Source organism: Carlito syrichta, unplaced genomic scaffold (genome assembly GCF_000164805.1).
Source record: "Carlito syrichta isolate Samal-C Ts95f unplaced genomic scaffold, Tarsius_syrichta-2.0.1 Scaffold269265, whole genome shotgun sequence".
Classification (NCBI taxonomy): domain Eukaryota; kingdom Metazoa; phylum Chordata; class Mammalia; order Primates; family Tarsiidae; genus Carlito; species Carlito syrichta.
Genome location: NW_007213361.1, coordinates 178960 through 186181, shown reverse-complemented (window position 1 = coordinate 186181; position 7222 = coordinate 178960).

Sequence of the window (7222 nt, the reverse complement as noted above, 5' to 3'; positions counted from 1 at the left end):
GCGAAGTTCTGTAGCTAAGTAACCCTGGCTGATGTGTGGCTTTTGACGGTGGTGCTCGCGGGAGAGATGCGTGTGCCGCCTCCTCCTTTGGGTGACAGCTGTTTCCAGGCAGATGCCTCCCCCATGTTCTGGAGCAGTGAAAACAGGGGAGAGCATCCCAGATTAAATTTGGAATGTGCATGGAATCATGCCAGCCTGCCTGGGAGCCCACAGGACCCAAGTCCGGGTGCTCTTTGGGGCGACTGCCGCTCTGGAGAGGACGTCGGCCACATGGTGGGGTCTGGCATCTGGGTCGGGCCCTGGGAGAGCAAGCATGATGGGAGTTCCAGAACACCTTGTGGAGCAGGGAGCAGCCACTGACCCACATCTGAGGAGTCTCTGGCTCGTCTGCTGGGCAAGTTGCAGGGGTGCGATACCCGTGGGCAGGGTGTGCACGCAGGAGGAGGGAGAAAGAACCAGGATGCACAGTGCTCTCCGGTCTCAGGGTGTGGCACCCACAGAGCCTTGCTTACCCCTAGGTGGAAAGCTGCTTACTGCTCTGATGGCCTTCTGGGAGATCTGGGAGGGCCCCAGGCCCCTGGGGGTCTCCTAGATGGACACCACCACCTCAGAGGTGGTGACATCGCAAGGTGCCTGCACTGTAGGGTGACAGGAGGGGTTGCTGTAGCACCAGGGCATAGAGAAGAGATTGGAGAGGAAGATGAGAGGTTCCTGGAGCTGGGGTGCATGGCTACTGGGGCTTGGAGGCTGTTGGCTTCTAGAGGCAGCCCTGGGTAGTCAGTCTCTCTCTTCCCCACATGTCTGTATATGCTTCTGGCCTTGGTGGCATCACACAGGAGTGAGCTGAGTGGACTCCGTGTGGGCCTGTCCAATGGGCACTCTTCTTCCTAGGGAAGGCTGGCTCCCCGACTCATCCTGCCCTGGCCTCCCGCAGGCTGCCACCCACTCTTGTCCATGAGCCAGGAGTATCTGCTCATGGGGGAAGTGAGGACAGGGCAACGGGTCAAATCCAGCCTCTAGGGCTGACTCCCAGAGTCTACCCCACTGGGGGTGCTGGAGACACCTTCACGCTCAATGGCTGTGTCTCTGGTGGAACAGCGACCAGCAGCTTGCCCAGGCAAGCCCAAGTCCAGTGGTCACACCGGTTGTTATTCCTCAGAAGTGGTTTCAGGGGACAAGATGATGGGTGTCAGGAGGGCCCCTAGGTTCAGCCCAGGCAGCCAACCGGGTCCTGACCCCTTGGACGTCCCATATGGTGCTCCCTGTTCTGGGCAGCAGTGTCCTCTGAGCCCAGGGACCTGGCTAGATGCACAATCCCTTCTACTTCCTCCACTTCTCCCCTTCTTTTCCAAGTGTATCAGAGATAAACCCTCCTGAGGACAGGCCGTTTCCTTCTTGCGTCTTTGAGGAAACTTTTCACCTGCTCAGGTGCCTTCCCTTGGCCTCAGACCAAGGCTCGAAGCAGAGGAGAATCGGCAGTCTGTAAATTTGCATTGTCTCATACCTGCATATGTACACAAAAATAAGCCTGAATGCTTTTTCTGAGCATGCAATTTGCTGTCTATTTTTAACCTGTACATAGAGGGCCAAAAAGAAAATTCTGCAAGGAAGTAAGAGCGTATTGAGGTTGCGAGTATACAGTCACTAAGGAACCTGAAATAATTGCCGGAATGCTATCTTTTATAAAATGCGAGTCTCTCAGAGCGAGAGTTCCTCTTGCAACAGGCATCGTGTGTGTGTTTTATGTCCCTTCTCTGCCGCTGTGCACTTAATTCGGTTCCAGCCACGTCAGGAAGACTTGAGAAAAAAAATCCCACCATTAAAGACGTGCTCTTTGTTTTTTCAATCTGTGACCCCAGCAATCTCTTTAGCAAGCCATGGTTCAGTGAACTGGCACACAGCAGCCGTTCAGCAGTGGAAAAATCATAAAACAGATGGAAGCTTTACATTTTTGTTTAGTTTTTAAGAGCAGTTTTTATAACATCGCTTAAAACCATTCTGATGCATCATACTGTTTACACTCAAAGCTTTGTAGCTAAGATGTTTACAGTATGGAGAATGTTTTAAGATATTTTATAGTTATGATATTTAGATAATTGGCAAGGAAAAAAATAGTTTGTTGAGATTGCAGTGATGTTGGTAACCGTGAAGTAACTTATGAGTCTCAATAAATATGTCCAGTTCGGTGGAAAGTACAAACTCAGTTAAAACAAAACAACACAAGAGGGAATATCTTTTTAGTGAAATCATTTCCTTTTCTTAATCAAAAGATGACAGGCAGGCCTTAGAACTCCCATCTGCACGGCACCATGCCACGGCCCTGTGCGCGCCGCCTCTCCTCTGGTGATTGATAGCTGCACCATACCGCTCCATTGCTATTCTGCGTGAGTTCATGCAAACACCCAAGTTAATCAAGTTCAGTTTTAGGAGACCACCTTAAAATAAGCCCAGGGCAGCCCCCACATCTCTCCGTCTCTCCACATCTCAGTGGAACTTGCAGAGATTTTTTTTTTTAATGTCAAAGAATGTATGCAGAGCTAGGATTTGGAGCTCCCCCTCCTTTTTTAACTGCCCCAAAATGGCATTAATCAAAAACAATAACTCCTTTTAACTTTTCTAAGTGCTCCAGAGGAAAGTATGAAATAATCTGTGTGTGGGCCACAAATGTGGAGAATGCAAACATTTCACAATAAACATGTTTAAATGAAAGTCCCTGGCAAGATAGTCTGAAAGATAGTACATGCTGGGTTAATTAATGCATACTCATAAAAATAAACCTCACTTTTAAGATTTGACCAATAAAAATCATTAGCATATTTGGATCAGATGACTTTATGTATACATTGAACTTCTCCGTGGCAAATTGTCCTTGGAAAGCCTGCAAGCAGACTTTAGTTAAAGTCAGAACTCCCCTTCTGTCTGCTCTTTGTGCTTCCCATGCAGCGATATGATGATTTATTCCAGTTTTATCTGTTATACCTGCAATTGATCTACTGGTGATGGGATTAAATTTATCATTTGAGATGTATAAATCATAGTTAGATAACCAGAAAAATGTTTAGTTGCATAAAAATCCCTATTGTTTGCTTATAACATACAGTGCTTTATTTTTGCTCTAACTAAATTATTGTAGTGCATTATTTTTACTCCAAGATATTTATTATTTCTTTGCTATCTTAAATTGAATCATTTTGACCTATTCACGAATGCTATTTTTTAAAAATATTTTTTTGAAATCGTATATTCAAACAAATGTTGACTTAGGGTTGTGGACTCTGCAGGGTTCTGAGGTTCTGCTCAATTAGAAATCATGTAATTTTCTAAGTCTAATTACAGTAGAGAAGATTCTGGTTTTATACTGTGCTTTTTGTGCAGGAAAAGACAAACTGCTACAAAGACCTCTTCAGTGTGAAGCTAACAGTAAAAGCAAACTCATTTGAAAAGAAATGAAATTGGAATTCATAAACTTGGTAGAAGTTAAGTTGTAACTACTCAGACTATGAAATTCTGAAACTAAGATACTGCTGCATTTCAAATCCTTCTGAAAATAAAAACAACCCCCAAAAAATTATTGAGGAAAAAATTCCAGCATGAGTTTAATTTTATCCAACTTTATTGGCAGCTTATTTTGAACTAATGTGCAATAAAGTTGCCAAGCAGAACAGTGGAAAGAAATAAGAAAAAAAATTTTTTGTTGTTGTTTTCTTACCCTGTTTGTTTTAATAAAGGCTGCAGAGCAGTAAACACCTGAATAAATAATCTGAGTTTTTGTCACGCTCACGTTTGGCCTGAGTGCTTTAGGACTCATGGGTCATGCTGTTACTAGCCAGTTCCACAAAAGGCCGGGCGCTGGCCTGTCCACTGCAGGGTGCTCTAGGGTCTGCAGTCCCTGGGACTGTTATCTCTCGACACTCCCTCCCCCCATGGGGACAGACTTGGACCCTTGGGAAGCCCTTCTAAGGTAGCATCATCCAGGCTTGCCCAGGAGCAAGACAAGTACCCTCTCCTAAGAAAGCCTTTCACATGAATGTTTCTGGAAGAAGGGTTTGGAAGTTTGAGGGTTCCAGCAGATTATAAACAGTGTCGGCCTCATACCCTTGTTCTGTGCCAGAGACTCAACATTGCCTATTTTAGAGACCATGTGTTTACGCCTACAAAACAAAGCTCTGCATGTGTGTATATTTGTGCAGAAGCCACACCTAGTGATTCTCGGGGTGGGGGAGCTTCTCTTCAGAATATCCATCACAAGCTCCGTTTATCGACTTTAACAAGCTTCTCGGCGCCCCTCCCCAGCCCTGGGAGGGGGCTTGACTGGGGTGAAGACTGACTTGGGGAGTTCCTACAGGAGGGCCTTAAGCCTGGAAAGACAAGGTGGAGGAGTCCACGCAGGGCTGCTCACTGGGAGTCCCAGGAGAACCGCTGGGCCTCCGTGCTGGGATTCACAGTTGACCATGCACAGTATGTGTGATTTTTATCATGGAGAAGACCCATAGTTTCCATCAGATTTTTGAGGGAGTTCCTTTCTTGTTTGTGGCTGAGAAACGGATAAACTTTTGTCATTGAACCTTCTAACATAAAAAGCAGGATATGGTGACCTCTCCTTGCGCAAACTGGGAGCTGCTTCAGGGCAAAGATACATACTTCTGCCCCATCCACAGAACGCTGGGTTGAATGTAGAGAAACGGCAAGGGGTTGACCACTATGAGCACAGCCTGCCAGGTGCCACCGTTTCAGAGCTTTTTAAGGGGATAGGGTGACATGGCAGGATGACAGAAGAAAACGTGTTGGATGGAGCGAGCTACAGGAGGGGAGACTCTGGGACAGCAGTCAAAACATGCCACCTTCCCACACTGGAACCTCACCCTGGGGCGCTGCCAGCTCTCTTGTCTCCTACCCTTAAGGCCTGCCCCCAATTAGGGGACAAGAGTGCTTTTGCGACCTGTCGCGGACTCCACGCTGGGACTCGATGCATTCATCTCCTTCATGCCAACACAGGGCCTTTTGCCTTGGGGATTGTCAGCTCTGATGTGTCCCCTCCCCACCCTCTGGTACTGGGCCTGGCACCCCAGAAACTCTTGCTGAGTGGGCCCCTCTCCTGGTGGGAGCAGAGCGGGCGGGCCATCTCTTCAAGCTCTCCTGGCCAGACAACTCTTTGCGACCCCTGGATTCGATCTTCTCATTGTACGGTCGGGAAAGATGGCTTGAGAAGGGAAGGCACTCCAGGGGTCGGACAGTGAGTTAGTAGCAGGCTGGGTCAGCCCCTGGGCTTCCAGTTCTTAGCCTTGTGATCTTGTTGCCTAATGAAGCTGCTTGTCTAGTTAAGTGCAGATGAGCCAACCTTCTACGGAGGACTCGCATAGACGGTCACTTCTCCAAGATTTCCACCTCCTGCTGGCTTATCTTATAACAACAACAATGACAGCTGTATGTATCGGGCACATTATCCCTTCTAATTAATAGTAATTGACGATGATCTTATTTTGTTTAATTAGTTATTGCAACAACCTTAGGGGGCAGGTACTACTATCGTCCCCATTTTGCAGACAAAGAAACAGGGCAGAGAGGGTGTTAGATGTTCCACGGCCACAGTCACCATGGGAGACCCAAGCCCTGGCTATTCTCCCCAAAACCAAAGTGCTCAGCTCCTCCCTCCATGGTGGTCCCCAGCACCATGACAGGCTTGACATGGCTGAGTATCTTCCTCTCTGATTTAGTTGTGTATCTCTGTTACCTGCATGAATGGGGAGTGAATATTGACTTCTAAGTACAGCAGTGGCATATAAAATTTCCACGGGAAGCACTGATTTAAGGAAATCTGTGATCAATCTCAAGAAAAGTCAACTAGTATATGGTACAGGCATAAGCAGCTATGGCAGTGATATGATGGTGCCAGGCGAATGTTTGGAATTTGGGCAGTGCCGTCCCCAGCCTAGTCGAGGTGAGAGGAAAGAGGAAAATGTAGTGACTCATGTTCAGGCATTTCAATGAGTTCTAATCTTAAGTCTGGGAGACTATCCCCAACAGCATCTTATGACCCATTAAAAGAGAGAGATGTGGTGACTTATTTTTCATAGCATGTATGTAAGGCAGCTGTTCTTTACCCGCTGGCGGGAGCCACAGATCCAGGAAGTCTCTGGTCTCCCTCAGGTATCGTGCCTGGAGGTCAGCCCACTCAAAAGAGGAGTGGCCTCTAGCCTGGAGTTAGTGGCAGAGCTGGAAGCAGAAGAAAGGAGTAGGTGGCAATTCAAGGCAGGACGATCGCCGTCATGGGGAGGCTGGAGAACATCTCATTCAAGTTCCCTTGTACAGTGCTTGTGCTTGCTGTCTAGGGTTGGCCAGGTTTGATGACTGAATTAAGGCTGGCATACAGCTCTGATGACAACCAGGCATTCAGGACATGTTCTTCCATGCCACCGTGACTGCTGCTGCAGAATAACAGAATCACTCGCCATCAGAAAGGCACTATTCCAGTGGTTCTCATACTGGCTTCCAAGGGACCCCCAAGGGTTCCAAGGAGCAACCTTGGGAGCCAAAAGAAGAGGAGAACGCAGGGTTCTCCTCTGAAGCTTTGGGCAGAGCAACTGAGAAAATGCTGAAAACCCACAGATCTAGATAGCCTAAGTTCTTGATTCTGCAGATGGGAAACCAAACTTCCCAGAAGAGCAAAAAGTAATCCAGGCTGACTCTGTGGAGTCACTTAAAATAGAACATGTCTTTACTTAGGCAGACCAGTGGGGCTTTGGTAGAAGAAATAAAATATGCACTTGAAAGGTGACGTGAGGGTTCCCGTGATTCAGTCCCCTGTTTCTCAGATAGCCTGGCAACTAGCACACTTAGTAGAGACAGAGTTCCACCTGGCTCTGAGCTCTCCACAGGCAGTGGGCTCAGCGCCCGCAGGACAAAACTACTAAGCAATATCAGACCATGATGACAGAGCTGAGTTTCTGTGGGGTGCTAGACCCTGAGCCAAGCCTTCTCAGGTATATGCTCTCCTTTCTACAGATGAAGAATGGAGGCTCAGGTGTGACTGCTTAATATCAGTGCTGGAGTCTCCTGAGCGGTGGTCTAGTTCTGTGCTCTTGATCACTGTGGCTCCTGCTCCCAGGAAGCGTCTTACCGTAGGGACTTTGCTGAAATACTCTAGGCTAAAGGTCACTTCGTCAGAAACATCCCATCAAGTCCTGTCCTCTTGAAGCTTCGGAGAGAAGACAGGAATATTTCT